The sequence below is a fragment of the Sphaeramia orbicularis genome, chromosome 20 (assembly GCF_902148855.1).
Source record: "Sphaeramia orbicularis chromosome 20, fSphaOr1.1, whole genome shotgun sequence".
Taxonomy (NCBI): domain Eukaryota; kingdom Metazoa; phylum Chordata; class Actinopteri; order Kurtiformes; family Apogonidae; genus Sphaeramia; species Sphaeramia orbicularis.
The window spans coordinates 4,166,739-4,186,462 of NC_043976.1; the positions used below are offsets into that span (position 1 = coordinate 4,166,739).

Sequence of the window (19,724 nt, forward strand, 5' to 3'; positions counted from 1 at the left end):
CGACATTAGGGTGCAGTGTGATAAAATTATGTGTGCTAAACAGTCATTCAGTTGGGGTTGCACCTGTTGTCATTTGTGCAAACAGTCTTAGTAAATCACCCGCAAACCACGGTTCAACCCCTCACGCAAAATTCTAGGTTGCGCAAGCAAATTAGTACACACAAATTTGGATCTTAGTAGATCCAGCCCCAAGTCGAACTACACAAAAATAATGTTAAGATGTGACTGAACAAAACAGAAGAGAAGCCTGGGCCTCAGAGAAAAAAGCATAATAATGTTTTAAGTTCTGTTGCTGACACTGAAAACTAATTCTTTCATTGTACTGAGAGAAATCTTCATTATTTACATGTGGCATTTTTTAACTGCCATTAGAATAGATACCACTTTAATATGATGTGCATTTCATTTTAACTGCAGTAAACATGTTAAATCCTTTTAAATACTTTTACTTTTTACACAAGTACCTGTACTTCACCTGAGGTAAGGAATGAATGTACTTTTGCCTCCTCTGTTCTTCAATGATTGTACAACGTGGTGTAAGTAGAATCTTTGTAGAAACATGTGATGAGCAATGACAGACGCACACATACATGTGACAATGTAAATATGAGCATATACAGCATGCCCTAGTTCCTTCCAAAAGGCCCACTCATTAACATTCACTTTCCTCATTAAATGTGCATCTGTGCCTTATCAGCTCATGTCTGACACATGAAAAGTGCTAGGTGTAAAACTAGAGTCGCTATGACAGTAAGTGGCTGGAGGTTTTCTAAAAGGTCTCGCACACGTGCACACCCACACAGACGTGAAACCCACTAGCAGATCTAGAATAAGCCATAATGTGAAAACTCTCCATATTTGGATGGAAAATCAGTATTAATTACTTTGATAACTAACACAAAAGGGTACTTAAAAGGTCATGTACAGAGAATTCATTTAAGGTGGATTGCAGCGACACCTTCGGCCGGAAATGATGGTGTTTTTAAGGGACAAAGACTCCGCTTTCCATGAGCACTAGCGCCTACTGTCATAAGGGCATAACTCTGGCCAAGGCATTTTGAAGCTAATGACTGAAGAGCAGATCCTCTTTACAACTCTGCATTTCTTTTTTCAAGACACCAATTTGCAGGGTGCAAAGTGATGTTTGAAACAAGACAGCAAGTAAACTTCATGAAGTCCATTTGTAGCGTAGTTTAGTAACTGGGGTGAAAACGTGAAACCAAACTTTGAAAGTCCAACCCCTGCTTCTATCCCTCTTATAATAATAATAATAATAATAATAATAATAATAATAATAATAATAATAATAATAATAATAATAATAATACATTTTATTTATAGGTGCCTTTCAGGACACTCAAGGTCACCGTACAAAGTTGTTAAAAATAAATAAAACACAATTAAAATTACATATATACATATATAAAACACATAGGTACATAAAATAGCAGTAGATAAAAGTGAAATTATGGAATTGAGTCGGCCTGTCTGAATAAAAAAGTCTTAAGCTGGGATTTGAAGGTGGTAATAGAATCAGAGTTTTTTATGTGTTCTGGGAGGGCATTTCAGAGGCGGGGGGCTGAGCGGCTGAAAGCTCTGGACCCCATGTTAGTCAAGCGGGCAGGTGGGAGGGTGAGTTGGACAGATGAAGATGACCTGAGACTGCGGGTGGGAATGTTTATGTTGAGGAGGTTCCTGAGGTACTGAGGGGTGAGGTGGTTTATGGCCTTGAAGGTAAGAAGTAGAATTTTATATATGATGCGAGATTTAACAGGAAGCCAGTGGAGCTGCTGCAGGACAGGTGTTATGTGACTCATGGAAGGGGTTCTGGTGATGATACGTGCGGCAGAGTTTTGAACCAGTTGCAGTTTATGAAGAGATTTGTCCGGTAAACCAAATAAAAGGGAGTTGCAGTAATCTAGGCGGGATGTGACCAGGCTATGGACCAGAATTGCAGTATTGTTAGGGGAGAGGGATGGACGGAGATGGGAGATATTGCGTAGGTGGAAATAGGCTAAACGGGTAATGTTATTAATATGAGATTGGAATGAGAGTGTGTTATCAAGGATGACACCCAGACTCTTTACCTGGGGGGAGGGAGAAACTGGGGAATTGTCAATATGAATGGAAAAGTTGTTTATTTTAGATAGGGTGGATTTAGTGCCAATGAGAAGAATTTCTGTTTTGTTACTGTTAAGTTTGAGGAAGCTGATGGAGAACCAAGCTCTGATTTCCTGTAGACAGTCAGAGAGGTAAGTGGGTGGAAGGGTGGAATTGGGTTTGGTGGACAGGTAGAGCTGGGTGTCATCTGCATAACAATGGAAATGAATATTGTATTTATGAAATATTTGACCAAGGGGGATGAGATAGATGATAAATAAAAGGGGCCCAAGAAGAGAGCCTTGGGAAACACCAGAGGAGCTCTCAAGTGTTACTCACAGACCGGTGCTATAAGACATGTCCCAATAATATACATTTGCTCAAGCTTTTCCACAAAGTATTCAAGCATTTTCATAAATGACTTCAGTCATTCAACATCTTCATCATTCAGCAGTTCAGCGCTATAGCTGCTTCAGCCTTCTGCATTCACAGTATTCTACTTTTAGAATTGTCTTGTTCCTGAAGGGCAGTTTAGTATCCAGGCGTGAACATTCAACTCCATACAGAACCATTTCAGTCTCACCTTAAAAAGCCCTTAGTTTGGGACTGAAACAATGCTCCAACTAAAACATAAATAAAACAAGAGCTAGCCCTGTGGTTAATGCAGAAGTGTTTACGGTTTGACTAAGCTACAACAGCTACTGTAGTCAAATACAATGTTCCAATGCATATATATAAAGAACAGAAGCATTCTATACCTGTGTAGAAGGAAGAGGGACAACTCCAGGTCTGTTGAGGGACAACTCCAGGTCTGTTTTCATTCCTTTACAGTTCAATGCGGAGGTTTACCAGTGTTTTAGTCTGTGCTCTTTCACTCTCCCGTTTAACTTTCTTTTTCTTTCTGCCAGTCCAGCTCCAGTTCCACTGTCCACCATTACAACTAAATAAATCAAAGAAATCCCTTTCTTTAGGAAAAAGGACAGATCTTACTCCTTACTAGTTTAGCTTATGTCTCACTACTAAACTCTGCCAGTTGGTGTGGTGTTGTCATAGTGACGCAAGTCAGCTGTAAATCAGTCCAATCTAGTCCGACCCGACCAGGGAAGCTGGAAATAGCATTTGGAAATAACCTATTTTGGTGTTGATAATCTCTTTTAAACTGCGGACTATGATCAGGCATAAAATGAGACTTTTGTAAGATCCCACAGAAAGTCTGTTCAGCACCTTTAAAGTAATAAACATTAACTAGCAGTAAGACAAAGTTCTTAGTTATCATTTTAATCCTATTGAACATTTAAACTATTAATCAATGTTACACATACAACACAATACTTTTAGTATTGTGTTGTGTTGTATGTGTAACATACAATGTGTAACATTTTACAGAATTAGTTATTTTTATTTGCATTTGCATTAGAAAAAGATAACAATTATGACAATTATTATAATTAAATTTTGGAATTTAAACAAGCCTCCCAACAAATCTAATTTAATGTAATTACGGACAAAATGAGCATTATCAACATACACACACACACACACACACACACAAATGTAAGAGTGTAACCAGTTACTGGAAATAAGCTATCTTGCTGTATATGTCTAAAAACACTTTTAGCTTTAAATTTAATGCCACATATCTGCTTTTGAAAAGCAACAGATGTATGCAAATCTCAAAACTTATCCTGAACCTTATTTAGAAGTGTAATAACACACCTGATCATCTGAAACACTCACCTTCTGAAAACGAAAGGGATGGTTTGAAAATGCTGTTTTCTTTGGAGAGTTTTTTTTTTTTTAAGTTACATTCGTGTGACATGAAATAAAACATAGCATTTACAGAAATCTGCAATATTTCACAAAAGTAACACCAAATGTTACCAATTTGCAAGCCAAATTCTACCTGTATTTAAATATTACACATCATCTAAAACTGGTCCTTGCCCATTTTCTGACCCCCTCTAGCTGAAAATAAACATCGCTATATACTGTAAATTCATCCAGTCAATCAGAGGTTCAGCATGCTGTTCTGCCTTCAGTAATCTCTACTGTTGGTTTGTTTGTTGCCCCGGCCACTACCTGAAGCAGCTTTTTTTGAAGTTCAACACTTCCTTCCAGCATGCCTGGCTCTCCTGCATCTCATCTCTTACCTGGACAGTGATGGTCAGTTGACCAGAGCTAAAATGACGAACACAACAACCTCAGTGGTTTTTGGCAGCATGGAACAGTCACAGCTAACATCAGTATGTGGTACAAGCCCAAGTACAGTGAGTCCACTGCAAGCCTGCTCCACTCACCCGTCTGCCTGTCATTCATCTCACATCATCACTAGAGTGGGCTGAAATCTGATTGGACGGCAGCATAATCCCAACACAGGAAGGGAAAAATATAAAACAGTGAAAACTAAAGGATTACGCCATCTGGCCATATCTATAACCATGTGCATGTATACACATGTGCACTTCTATGCATGTGCTTAGGTAGTGGCCAAGTCTCGTGTTCATTCATAAGCTAATGGGTGAAGTCCATTCATGTCTGTTTTAATCAACAGCTGTGACACTGCACATGCATTTAAGCACTGAAGGTGTTGCTTCATCACATCTAAAGCTGCTTTACCAATCTGTGCACCCACCTGCCCAGTCATTCACAGTAGACTCAGCACATACATGAGAGATGCAAATAAAACCTCACAATATAATTAAATGCTTCCGTCCCACGGTCGGAATGGAACACGTCATTCAATTGAAAACATTGCTATTAAAAATGTGATTTGTGATATAATGACATAAATGATGAGCCATATTATGAAAATACTGATGACAGTGGTTTTCTCATCATCGTGATATAAATCACCAGCTCTCACAGCTTTATAAAGAACGGCAGAACCTGTAATTCACAACATTAAGAAATCAACACACTATTAGCAAATATACACACTTAATCTGGCTAATAGACAGCATAGTCAAGAATGTCACATATTATATTTACAGCAGGCCAATATTGAAAACCAAACCTTAAAGCAGATTTAACTTGTTCAGATGAAGCATGCAAAAAAACAACAAATAAATAAAATAAAGATTAAACTGGATTAGTGGATTCCCTCTGTGACACTCATTACTGTAACCTAAGGCACCCACCCAACCTGTGCAGGTCACATGCTGCTCAGAAAAATGGTAAAGGTGTTCTTATATTCAGGAGAAACCTGGATTTAGAAAAACTGAGACGAAGACTGAATCAGCACTCATGTATTTAGTCATTAGTTTAACAAACTAACTATAACAACAAAAACATACGCCGAGTATTTATTGTTTTGTCATTGGACACAGAAAAGTGTGTTTGCGGATGACAGATGTGATTTCTACAAACCCACATGTGCATGCATGCACTTACACAATAATGTTGGATTAAATGTCAACAAAAGAGGATTACATTTCTTTTCATTATCTGTAATACATTGTAAGATAAGGTCACTATTGTCGATTCTTTTTTCGTATCTGGAACATTCACTCTCTTGCACTCACAGCGTCGTGTGTGAGTACACATCTGTGTTCACTGCATGATACACAGTAATCCTACATGCACCCGTGGCTACATCACTGCATAAAACATCACATTTCTGAACACATGAATCCAAGTGTGAATATGGCTTTAGTGTGTGTTTAACATGGCCATTATTTGAGCACACACTGAAGTCACATTTATTACACACCCATCTCTACTTGTCACTTACCATAGCACAGTATGTGTCTACTGTACAAGATTTCCCCAGAGAGTCACAAATGAATTAAGCTTTAAGGTTAACAGGGCAAATGGCATTTCATCTAAATGCTCCGTCTGGATGTATTCCAATTCAGCTTGTACTATCTGATAATCTGATTCAGTGTTGCTGATTTACAAAGCTCTGGGAGATTATCACAATGCACTAAAACACGTTAAAAAAAAACACAGACCACAAACTGCTCATGGTGAACCAGAGATGGTCAGTGTGCTGGAGGGTCTGACACTGGTCAGTATACTAATATTGATACTAATGCTTTTTGCAGACAATAACCAAGGAGAAATTGTATTGATTTTAAGGCTATTTGTATTCAGAGGCTGGTATAATTCAAATCTCTGGAAAATCACTACTCTATGTACAGAGAAGTTTCTAAAAAAAAGTATTTTTAGAAAGTCTACAAAAAATTATTCTCTGAGGTTAAATACGTTCATTTAAGAGAAAAAATAACAGTTTTGTCTTTGAGATTAATGTGGCAAATGTGTATAAAAATAGAAAAATATGACTCAAATCTACAATTTTGCTTTGTTTAGCCAAGTCTGAACTCGAGCAAAGTTTTTTTTAATGGACTTCTGTGTGAGACAGTCTATCCATAATGAACACCTTGTTCCAACATAAGAGTGTCCATAAGTGCATGTGGCACCAAGACACCCTAGGCTGTAGGTCAATGATCGACTTTGTAGTCGTTTTTTCAGACCTGCGGCCGTATATCTTGGATAGTCAGGTGAAGAGAGGTGCAGAGCTGTCAGCTGATCACCATTTGGTGGTGAGTTAGATCTGATGGCAGGGAAGGATGCCGGTCAGACCTGGCGGACTCAAATGTACAGTGAGGGTATGCTGGAAACGCCTGGCAGAAGCCTCTGTCCAGGAGATCTTCAACTCCCACCTCCAACAGAGCTTCAGCCACATCTCAAGGGAGGCTAGGAGGACATGGAATCTGAAAGACGATGTTCAGCACCTCCTTTGTCAGTGCGGCTGTGCAGAGTTGCAGCTGTCAACGGGTGCTGTCAAGCTGAAGAATGAGTCCTACTGGGCCGGGCTGGCACTTGGGACTCCGGAGGCGGTGGAAAGGTACTGGCAGGGCTGTCCTTTGTCATGATTCTGCTTATAATTTTTTATGGACAGAATTTCTAGGTACAGCCAGGGGTAGGGGAGGGGGTCTATTTTGAGGGCCTAAAGCTCACATCTCTGCTTTTTGCAGATGATGTGGTCTTGTTGGCTTCATCAAACTATGACCTCCAGCTTGCACTTGAACAGTTCACAGTGTGAAGCAGCCTGGATGAAGAGCAGCTCCTCTAAGTCTGAGGCCATGGTCCTCAGTTGTAAAAGGGTGGTGTGCCCTCTCCAGGTTGGAGAAGGGTTGGCGCTCCAAGTGGAGGAGTTAAAGTATCTTGGGGTCTCGTTCCCGAGTGAGGGAAGGATGGAATGACAGATTGACCGGAGGGTCGGGGCAGTGTCGGCACTATTGTGGACGCAGGACATGCTGGAGGGATTACACCTCTTGGCTGCCCAGGGAACGCCTTGGAATCCCCCCAGAGGAACTAGAGAAGGTGGCTGAGGAGAGGGAAGTCTGGGCCTCTCTGCTCAGACTGATGCCCCCGTGACCTGGACCCAGATAAGTGGATGAAGATGTATGGATGTATGGATGTATGGATGTATGTATGGATGGATGGATGTATGGATGGATGGATGGATGGATGGATGGATGGATGGAGGGATGGATGATTTTGTTTTGTTCTTTTCCTCTGGATCACTTTTTTTTTTTTTTTTTACCCTTCTCTTCTCCCTAAAGGGGCCCTAATATACCATTGTACCACCTTGTTGCTCCTAATGAGTCATACAATATTTTATGCACTATGCCAGGGCTGTCCCATGTCACCAGTTCTGTTCATAATTTTAATGGGCAGAATTTGAAGGTACAGTCGAGTACAGGGCTTGTGCCCCAAGTAAGCTGTGGATAATGAATGGCTGGATGGGTGGATAAATGGAAAATTTTAAAATCCATCTTCATTTCCAAAAGCTGTGAGTGCCTGTGTCTCAAAATGCTTATGTGATGTTTGTATTTAAAACTACTGTCCTTCCCAACTGGCAGGGTTGTCAGGGTCACATCCCTGCTGTACTGGAGAGCAGAAGTGAAACAGAGCAAAAAAAAAAAAAAAACAAAAATACAAAAGTGCAAAGTCAAAGGGATGAGAAAAATTAAAGCCCATTTAAAGACACTATGGGAAAAAAGCAGCCTAGTGGGGTTACTGGGACAAGGTGGGAAGGATTAGCTGTTCAGGAACATCTTTCATCCATCTTAACAGGAGATGAGATGGATTGGGGAACAGTAAAAAGAAGTTTCACTGTCCCAGGGTAAGATGATGTGTGACTTTGATACTGAATTGTTCCAATGTGAAGACTTCAAAACATGATGGACCAGCAACAGCAGAGACAAGAGGCATCATGTCATCATACTGTCCATCTGTGTGACCCATTCTTCAAAACATCATATCTCATTGATTACTGTCATGAGAGTCTGGCACAGATGTCCACTAGGATTCAAAGATGAAATCATGGGCTTGAACACATCCAGGGCTTGACAAAATAAATTTGGGACTGGGGGGGGGGCGTCTCCGTAAGTACCGCGATGTACCATAGTTTGTAAGCCACTAATTCTTATTTCAAAAAACAAAACAAAAAAAACCTGTGTGCTCAAAGATCCGGGGACACTGCCAAAACAGGTCTAATGTCGCCCATGGATGAAATGATTAGAAATGCGCTCAAAAGTCTAAGTCGCTATGGCTATGGTATGTGTATGTGTTAACAATGTCTAAGTATCACACAAATTTGTAAGAGGATAAAATGATGACAATCATACCCCAAATTGAAAAATCAAGTGCGCTATGACATTGTAGTGCAATATTAGCTGCTGCAAAAATATTTTCTACCCATTATTCAGTGCAATAAGTTATTGCGCTTTCATATTTTCAATAGTTTGTATTTTTATTTTAGGTTTTCATTTTGGTGTTTGATTACACTTTAATGGCAAAAGTAAATCCTAAAAAGCTAATTGTTAATCCTCCCCATGTAAATCACTTTGGAAAAAAAGTGTCTGCTAAATACAAAAATATATGTGCAAATGTGCAAAATTATCACTATTTCAAGATAAAAATTTTCCGTGAGTTTTCATTTTTTAGTGATTTTTTTTTTTTTTTTCTACTGCTAGTTAGTTTTATTTCTATTAACACCAGCCAAAACCCATCAACGAAAGGGCTGATTGTAACAGTAAATAACATTTGGTCAAAACCGAATTGGTCATATTGTGCTTGGTTCTCCACCTTCACTGTGCTAATTGTTCACATCATACATGTTGCTTCTTTACATTAACACTCTAGTTTTTAAGCTGTTCTATAATTAAGGATATGGTCACAGAACTGGTCGAAATAACATCTCTCTTCCCCCTGTGGCCTCGCCGTCAGTCACACTGAATCCTGCAATGTGTTGGATTAGAAGTTAGGCTCATAATCTCTGCTACGGAACAAGTGGATTAAGTGAAAAAAAGATTAGACTTCGATCAATCAGCTCCTCACTGAATTAAAGGGATCAAAAAGGGAGGATTTGGTTGATAACCTAAAATATATTCTTAAAAAATAAAATAAAATACAAATTTCTCATTTGAGTAAAGCAGTAGGTGCAAAATGTGTATTTGTTGTAGTATAATTATATGATCCATCTTTAGTATATTTATTACATTTTTAGGATTTTTCTATTTTGATGTATAATTTATTACATTCAGAACCATAATGTTGCATTCAGGTCGCAGTGTTAAAGATAGATGCCTAAATGTCTCTGCTATACACAACAAAGTAATAAAACACCAGTTTTTTTTGTTTTGTTTTTTTTAAATCTTGTTCAGTGACTTTGTCAGTGATCAACAACATTAAACTACTGAACTTACATAGAAAGGACACTGTATCTAAAATGCTTGTTGTGAGAGGAAATAAATTCAGTACCCAATACGAGCCAAAACACTGGATCTGTACCATCTGGCACAGTCATTTCCACTGAAATGTAGTGCCTCCTAGTGGACAAATGTCATACTAGCCTATAAGGAGGTGCCATGCTGAGGTGCAGGATTTTAGGAGTATAACCAAATAGTCCTTCAAGTCCTTCATGCTCACTGTACTCGTTTAATTTTCCATGAGGTTTTATATTACACTACATTTGTTTTACCTAGAGAAATTCGAGGCATTCAGCACCAACTTTATTAGCTGCTGAAATGAGAATGATTAAAGCAAAATGAAATATCTAAGTAAGTAAATACACATGGATTACTGAATAATGGAGTAATATACACCATTTCTAGTTTAAAATATTCAAAAATGATAAAGTAACATTAAACAGTTAAAATAAAGAGCTCTTAAAGTCAGTAATGTTATTTGTGAAACCTTATATTTGCCATTGGCCAATATCAGAGCCGAGTTCTGCCAATACTAGTAGTTACAATGTCCTGTTAGTGCTGATAAATGGCTCTGTCTCTAGTAATCACAGCCATATTTGTCTCTAAAGGAAACAGCTGCTTTTCAGAATTATTCCGTAAGCATATTAGTTTCCAAATTTTTGTCGAAGAGTATGTGAAATTACATTGCAGATGGATGTATTTATTCTGTGAGAGTGCTGGTACTGTAGATTTATCTGTTCAGGATGTGGATCTATCTGAAAATCATTAGTTCATGGTTCCTGCCTGTCACAGGCATAAAGTGGGAGAACATGTGTCTGTGAAAGCTGCAGAAATTTAAGAGGATGAGGATGGGAGCTGTGTTTCTTCTCAGCTGCTCTGTTCTGTGTCACACACACAAAGTGACAAAATGACAGAGGGGAGTGGAAGAGGCAGAGAGTCTCATTCACAGACACGCTCTCCTTCACTCCATCATGCTTTGGCAGGAATAGAAAAAGAGACAGAAAAAAGGAGTGAAAAAACTGCAGAGCTCCTTTTACACACAGATCCTCTGAGATGGCTCAAAATATTACAGAGGCCGGGGGGCTGGCTGGAGGCCAGCTGCAGGAGTTTGTTATGGTAGCCATATTCAGAGCCAGAGAAGTCACACTTAAATCCAAAAACACTCAGGCCAAGTTGACAACCTCACTCGCATAATTGTCTCAAAGTGTCATTCATCAAAAGGGAAATATAAGAGCTGAATTTCATGTGAATAAAAAGGAGGAACATCACAACACTGCACACAGTATCTATTAAACATTTTCTAACAGCAAGGAAATGCAGAAAACTTTTTAGGAAATTGAGATGCATTCCTCATCAAACATATGATAAAATGAGATCAACACAGACTGGCACTGTGCCATACTTTGATGGATACATCCTGACTGAAAAGTATCTGATTCATTTTATTCTCTAGTGCTGTGGTGCCCAAATTATTTCTTTTAAAGGACACAGTTTACATTTCATTGTTCAGAGTCAGGACTTTACACATTCAAAGTAAGAAGAGACCAAAAGTTTGTGTGCTCTGTGGAAGGACAAAAACAAGGCGACGGCAGAACAAATATGTCTTACAGACCCAAACTGGGCAGCCCTACTCTAGTGTTTAATTCATTGTATCACAAATCATATTGTTTAGGTCATTGCTGCTCATTTGGATGATGCGTAGTGATGCTTCTGAAAGTGTTATAAGCGCTGTGAGGACTGTTGGTTCTTGTCATTTGTCTAAAAAGAAATGTAGAACATTAAGATGTCCTATAAAGAACTCAATTTAACCACTTTTGGATAACACTGTTCAGCATAGGAAAGGTGGGGGTTCAGAATTTTTTTTTTCATCTGCTTTTTTTTTTTCCCAATTGCTCACATGTTTAAAAACTGATGCATCTTTTCTACTATATAATGCTGTATTGTATATAGTCTTCTCCATGAAATTATCTGAAAGAGAGAGAGACACATACTTTTGTGTGTTCATTTCATCTTTAATACTTATTAATTGAATTCACAGAAAATTTGATTTATCATATGTACTGTTGTAGAGACATGAAATATGAAATAAAGATCTTACTTTGTTGAGTTTACTTTGTTGTAAACTCTGACCTCTGGAATACAAAACAGAAAAGAGAATTTCCTCTGCAGTTAGGGAGAACTGACTATTGAGTACGACCTTTACTCCCACACGTCTGCCTTTACTTTAATGACCTTAGGTTAGTTTTCTGATAAATTAACATTGCAGAATGCATTATATAGGTCAAACATGTTATTTTCTGAGTAATTATCATTTTTAAATGTTTGCCTCTTAAGAATAATTATGATAGTGCATTCCAATAAAGCATATCATAAAAACAAAACCAAAATGTCATGTTAGGATAAGGGCATCTGAGGCTGATTTCATTCAGTATCTCTGTATCAAAGGTTTCATCTGCATATTCACATCTCCCTTGATGTTTTCTCTCCATACACAGTATGTACAACTGTACCTGATGAACCACTAGGTGGCAGGAAACAGCAACTTTTTCATACTTAGGAGGCAATATGCAAAGTAGGAAGTACAACCGGACTGGCTGCCATGAGAATGCCCTCAGAAACACAGAGCAGAAATTAATTTGGAAAGCAGCAGATCCACATCCAGGTGCGAGGGGAGAACTCAAACACACAATGGAAAAATAAACTGGTGCCTGTGCACATGTGATGTTTGTGTATGAATGTGTCACATCAACACTCCGTCCCTCTGATCTTGGCCACCAGCTGTCCCTCTGATAAGTGATGTAACGTTACTCCATTATTCCACATCAGTAACACAAATACACACACGCACGCAGGCACGCACACATATTCAGAGATGCCACGTAGTTGACCCTTGCACCTTAGTCTAGATTGTTTCAGGATGAAAGAAGCAGAGGTAGGACAAACTATTCTGGACAACAATGCATCAACCTCGCTCAGCTGTAATAGAGACAAATAGCTAAGTGCTGAGCAGTGTGTTTACGTGGCAAAATGGTAGCTGGATTGTAACAGAGTGCCCTACTGTGTGTGTGTGTATGTGTGTGTAGGTGTGTGTGTGTGTGTGTGTGTTTTCACAGCCTGCACAGTTGAGTTTAAGAGCATTACTTACACTATGGTTAAATACATTCTACTGTCAATTCTGAACATTTTATTTACATATTTACTAAGTTAAGCCACTTTGGAAAGCCCACCCTCACCAAAAAAATTACATGGCAGACTGATTTTTGAAGTGGTTGAAAACCGCTGAGCTCTACATATGCAACCTCTTGTGGCTATATGAATCAGTGAATGTAAGAAAGAAAAGTAACAACATGTAATATCGCCGCTGTGATATTTTTGTGAAAAAGAATTCATTGAGGATGGCTATGGCAAAATAAACTGTGGACTTAAACTGTGTGCTCCATTAAATGATGTGTTTGTTTTTGTAATATTAGTAACTTTCTTATTTTCGATCTAACTTCACCTAATCAAACTTGTGACTAAACTGAACCAAACCTTATCTGTGGCATTGTCTCACAGTCTAACTGCAACAGTTACTTTGGTGTCTATTATTGTCAATGTCCAACTCAAAGATCCATGTGAGTCGAAGCTTTAGTTTCCTGGTTGTCTTCAGATGAAGTTACAACATATCTTTGTAATTCTCCTTCATTATCTGAAATGCATCTCTTCCTCACACATGCAACAAAGTGTCTTCCATCTTGAAATACAACTTCTCAGGTTCTAATCATTCGGAAGATATTTTGGACTTTTTATCTCCAACATTTTGTACCTGTTCCTGTTTTACTTGGATGCTTTTTAATGTGTTGCATTGGAATCCATTCATCTGTCAGAGTCAGTACACGTTATTCCTGAAGTATTGAATGCAGCTCAGTCTTTGTGTTTGCATGCTATTAATGTTCAAATGAATCTTGTAGCTTCAAATGTTTTGAAAGGACACTCCATACCTGTAAAATTAAATTCATTGACTATTCTGGTCCATCTTTAAAAACAAGAAAAATGGACACTGGATCTGAAGAGAGGCCTTGAAAAAATATTGTATGTATATTTTATGTCTACACACTATTTATACTATGTTATGTTGTACATTTGTGCCTGATGCATTTTGTCCAGTAGGATACATTGACTGGTATGTGCAGATTGTGCCCCCTGTTGGTGGGAAAAGAGAAGTAATTATGATGTCGTTGAATTGTGTAAGATGGATGGAGCAGAGTTGATGGGAGCAGGGTGGGTGGGAAGCTGACAAAGCTTCTGACTGACATGGGGATCCATTAAATCCGCTGTCCATCCCAGAGGGCACTTGCACTGGATAACAGATGAGCTGTGCAAATGGTAAGTGGAGCCCAGCCCAGTGTTGTGTTTCTAGAATACTTACTTGCAACTCTGTATTGGCAAAAACTAAGCCTTGATTTTCAAGTTGTAACTGATAACAAATACAAAATACCTTCAAGACCTGAAAGCATTACATTTCTGGATTCTACTGGATAGTTCTGTAACATAGGGCAAGGACGAAAGGAATAATGTTTGTTATGAAGTATGATGATTGCATAACACAAAATCATGGTATATTAGTGACTCCTTCATTTGACATCTCCTCCCTTCTTTTTACTATTAGTGCTAAGTTAATCAGAGGTATCTGTTTCCAATTGTAAGTATTCTCTTCCTTAGCTGTCATTAACTTCTGCTGGCCACACCCTCCTCTGTTGATGGGATGGAGAAATGACAGAATTATGTGACACAGGAAATGATTGTTTGACTGATTACAGACAGAGATTAGATTAGGAATTACGCTAAAGAGATGATAAGGACTAATCAGATTGTGTCCAACAGCCATTTCGCCAAACAGTGATGGAAATCACAAACACAGCTTTTCAGCCTAGTTTCAGCATTTTTAGGAGAATATGTGATTATCACCTGTATTCATCATTTGGTAACAAATGGCTTTAACTGCACAAAATGCAATGTGGTTTGCAGTGAGTCTTTGTACACAGGTGCTGGTGGTTAAATCACCATGACTCATGCAAGCTACAGATAAGGTGATAACCACCTTATAATAAACAATGGACTCGTAGCCATTACATGATCCCATAACAGAACAAAACCACTTGGACCGGCATCCAAAAGATATTTTCACTTCAGTTCATTAGTCAGAAAGAACAGCATCAGGCAGGAGGCCTTGCTCATAAAATGCTGATGAATTGGAAACAGAGGCTGATTTTTTATTATTTCAGGCATACTTTCTACTCGACTGAAAACATACCAATTATTACAATGAAACACAGTTTCTTTTTAAAGTCAGCACATCTTAGTGCATCTGGGGTGTGAAATATGGGATGAGAACACAAGAACATGTAGTAATATGGCCCCACATGAAGAGAGGCCTTCAGGTTCTTCTACTATGTGACAGTATGACATGGCACCAGTGAAGGATCAATATCCAACCTGTCAAACTGTCTCCTCCAGTGACACTGCATAAGTCCGTGGCATCAAAAACATACAACAGAGATCGGTAAATGTCCTGTGCTCCCTGTTCCACTCACGTCACACACACTACTATTAATAGATTACATGTCAGTACTGGAGGCATGCAATCCTGCACAGGTGGAATTCAGTCGGTTGTTAAGTGAAAAAGCACATTGAGTGGTATGCATCACACCCCACAAACATGTATGCATGTGCAAGGAGGTGTGTACAGATTACATGTCAGGGTGCTTTCAAAACAATGTTACTACCTGTAACCGAAACCACAAAGGTCACGAGACATCAATAGGTTGAGGTCCACCCTAGTAAAACATGAGAATTAACCTCACTGTTCAGTTACAGTGTCGCTGTGTGAAGGTGACAGGACACGAAACATAAAAACAGAGGAGCAATCCAAGGGCATATTTGGTGAAATTTGTAATTTTACTGCAGTTCTGAAAGTACACTCTGTGTCCAAAATTGCTCATTATTTGAAAAAGAAAACCCTCACATTAGTTTTGTGAATTTTATTTTTTTCCTCTTGATTACATCATGGTACACAGGAGGATGACTGGGTTGTAACGCATGAACATGAATAAGGATTTGTAAAGTGATACAGACATTTGCCTGCTTGTGAGATGTTAAAACCAGACAAAAATTAAACCTTGAAGTAAAGGTGAGAGTGCAGAGCTTAGTTAAGGTCCATAGCCCACCTCTCCTCTGGTTTTACAACATTATTTAACATGAACCAAACAGAAATTCTGGCTCCTGTTTTCCTCCTTTATTCCATTGTAACAAAGATCTTGGCTCCAGTTCACCAGGTGATTTTTGTTTTGGCAATGGCTACTGCCATAATACTGCGGCACAGAATATTGGTTTGTCTATTCCCACAGACCAATCAAATGTTCGCATTTGTACTCATGCCAATCATGAATACTGTTACATGAACTCATTAGCCTCTTGTTGCCACAGTACTGTGGTGATATATGTCGTATACTTCAGTGCATTCTTTTGTGTATTTTGCTACTACAGTACTGTGGCAATTGATGGAAGAAATGACAAATTAGTGATAGTATATACCTATTGACCTATTTGCTATATGACTGCCTCGGTACTTTTTCGGAATTTAAGTTACCAGTCTAGATATGTTATAATGAGGGCGCTGATTGGCTCTGTGGTACTAGAAAAACTGATATTTCGTGCACAGTACTGTGTCAATAGCCACTTCATTTTGTTTTACCTCCGCAAAGGAGGTTTTGTGATCAGTCCCATTTGTCTATTTATCCCTCACTATGTCTATCAGGAGAGTGCAAAAACTTAAATTTGGTGGAGAGGTAGGATATGGGCGAATGTCAAAACCCTCAGAAGCAGGTCGATACACAGAGGCAAAACACGAGGGCAACAAATCAGGGACTCACTCTGACTGGTTTTCTGCGTGAAAAAGTGAAGTATTCACATAACCTCTTTGGAAGTGTTTACTAATTTCAAAATGTCTCTCCTCCTGTGGAAACCTACTGAAGCATTCCTTCCAGGAAATACCAAACGCATCAGTATAAATTATTTACACATGTCCAGAAACATTCCCTGGACAGGTGTTAGTTTGACATACTGCGGTTGAGTAATTAGCTTAAAGCTACACACAACTTCATCAGCTGAGTAAATGTGAATTCGATCTGGAAAGGCTCATTAGCACTGAGATAATTGATGTAACTATTATCGGGTAGAACAACTTCAATAAAGCAGCCTGTGGAAGTGAAAACATCTTATCTTTCTGCCATGTTCTATGTTATGGCACCAGGATGCTTGTAAATATCCTTTGTCTAAAAAAACCTCCACACAATATGCACTTGAGACAGGGATGAAGAACAGCTCTTCTACAGCATAAATTATTCAACACATCTTCCTTCAAGTAAGGATTTTTAGACTCAAGGTAGCCTTTTCTGTAATAAGCAGAGGTGTCAAGTAACGAAGTACAAATACGTTGTTACTTTACTTAAGTAGAAATTTTGGTTATCTATACTTTATTGGAGTAATTATTTTTGGGCCGACTTTTTACTTCTACTCCTTACGTTTTCACACAATTATCTGTACTTTCTACTCCTTACATTTAAAAAAATAGCTGCGTTACTCCTATTTCATTTCAACTTGTTTTCATTCCAGCTTGTCATTGTTCAAATAAAAAAAAAACTATCCAGATAAATCACACCATCTGCATAGAGTGAATTTGATTGTGGTTGGATGAGAAGTATAAACATATACCATTCTGTCACCTTATTAGTTTGTACGTGATCCATCATGCCTGACTTTTTTCACCATTCCAATATTTATATTTGACAAGTCATCATATCTTCTGCTCCATGAAACACATGTTAATGCCCAGGCATACACATATATGGTTCTTTAATACATTTGCATTGTACTAAAATGATCTGATCTGCCTTGGTGGAGGTCTGCGCTCTCTGAGTGCTTTTCGTGTTCACCTTTTTGTTTAGTTACGCATCCATCACGTCCACTCATCCATGCACACATTACACTATTTATAATAATGCTGACTGCTGGTATATGATTTACTATATTACTATTCTTTATTAACTTGATTCATGCACTACTTAAGTAATAAATTATATTTGTTTGCCGGCATCCTCCTGTGTTTGTTTTGTCAAGGCTCTATGAGCCAGTCTTGACAAATGACTCATAAAAACAAAAGTTACCAACAAAACTTAATTGGGCTAAGAAAAATAAGTAATAAAACAGATGTGAAACTTTAATGGTTTAAGATCAGCCAAACTGACTCGAAGTGCAAAGATGAAATATCAAAGACAGTCCCGAACTTCATCCATGATGCCATTAAAATATTACAACCTAAAGTACTGGTGGAAGGAGATGTAATAATAATAAGCAATATATTACATTTGTTGCAATACAATACTTAAAACTAATTCATTAAAACTGACATGGTGAGAATTACATACATTTTATGGTTCAGTCCCTTATATGCCTAGTCATACTTTTCTTGGTGAACAGAGGACTCTTCTTAGAACTGTAGGCCTGTCACTTTTCTATCTATTTCCAGCTATGGATATGTAGATCACTATCAAAACAGAAATATCTAAACAAACTACAAGTGTCGGACACTGGAAATCTACAAAAGCATTTGACATAAAGAACAAAGTACCTTTATATATAATATAGAGAATTATACATCTTGCACAGCCAGCAAGACAAAAGTATATAACAGTACAGAGTTGTATAAATGTCACTGATGTAGATAGGTTGATCATGTTGTCACTTGTCAAGCAAGGATGCTAATCAATATAACATTAGCTACCTACCTGCTGTCTAAAGCTGTACTAATAGGGAAAAATATTCTAGAGTTAATATCTATTACCTTAATGTAACCAAAACATTTCCTCCAATGTCAGGTAACCATTTCTACAGTTCAAAGGAACTCCTCTGATTTGTACTGTAATGGCATAGCAATTTTGGGAATGTCTTTATTAAATATAAAGCATTTCATGTCCTGAATTTTTTAAAATGTTTTTTCTTTAACATGAAAACCATAAATTGCTGACAATATGGAAAAGTTTTGTCACCTGTCTCACAAACTAGTTACAAGATTTGTATGGAATTTGTCTTTTAGTCACAAGAGACCCAAAGGCAGATCACCACCATCAAACTAATATAACATTATCAAGAAATATCCTAATTCAGTAGTCAGACTGCAATGAAATTAAGCCAACACTCTCCAAATGATAAACCATATATTCATGTCCAGCCCTGTCCTCCAAAGCTGCCCTGAAGACAAATCTGACACATGGTGTTCATTTTGTCCAACTGCTGTATTTGTGAACTTAATTCAAGCTCTGACCTTTTAGAAATTAGACTATTTAGACTGAGATATGCAGGAGTGTAATGAGGTGAAGGGAAAGTACAAGAGGAAAAAAAGAGGGAAACAGTAACATTTCCTGTCTAAGGCTACAGTTTTTTAACATGATGATGATGATGATGATGATGATGATGATGATGATGATGATGATGATGATGATGATGATGATGATGATTCCCACCCTTCCGGACATTCCTGCAGTCTGTTTAGATAGACAGGAATGCACACTTGAGCTGGACAGGTATGCACATTAAATATTCCCACGGATGTACTGTACCTCGCAAAGTCCAACTGGATTTTTTTCATCAACATCGCACTGCTCAGGATTCAACAGGGTACATTCTCAAATCAAAGAGGAGCAAGGTAACAGGAGTTCACTGGTAAAAAACACAAATCTAGAACAGCATAAACCACACAGATTGTGCAAGCATGCTATATACACAAGCAGTAGAGTGAGTTGAAGTGTGTGTGTATGTACAAGTGTGTGTGCATGCATGTGTGCATGTGCATGTGTGTGTGAAAGACAC

At 38.3% G+C, this 19,724-nt stretch overlaps 1 protein-coding gene across 2 annotated transcripts in view; it reads right to left on the bottom strand.

The window, feature by feature from the left end:
- Positions 1–19,724, bottom strand: part of kcnh2b (potassium voltage-gated channel, subfamily H (eag-related), member 2b) — a 463,037-nt gene that overhangs the window by 207,620 nt on the left and 235,693 nt on the right. Inside the window, exon 1 of one of the 2 annotated variants that reach the window (XM_030122826.1) lies at positions 4,251–4,374. The exons of the other annotated variant lie outside the window; for it this stretch is intronic. The gene's annotated coding sequence lies outside the window, so the exon portion shown is untranslated. Of the gene's footprint in view, positions 1–4,250; positions 4,375–19,724 lie in introns of those variants that run through there. 2 annotated transcript variants of the gene reach the window in all.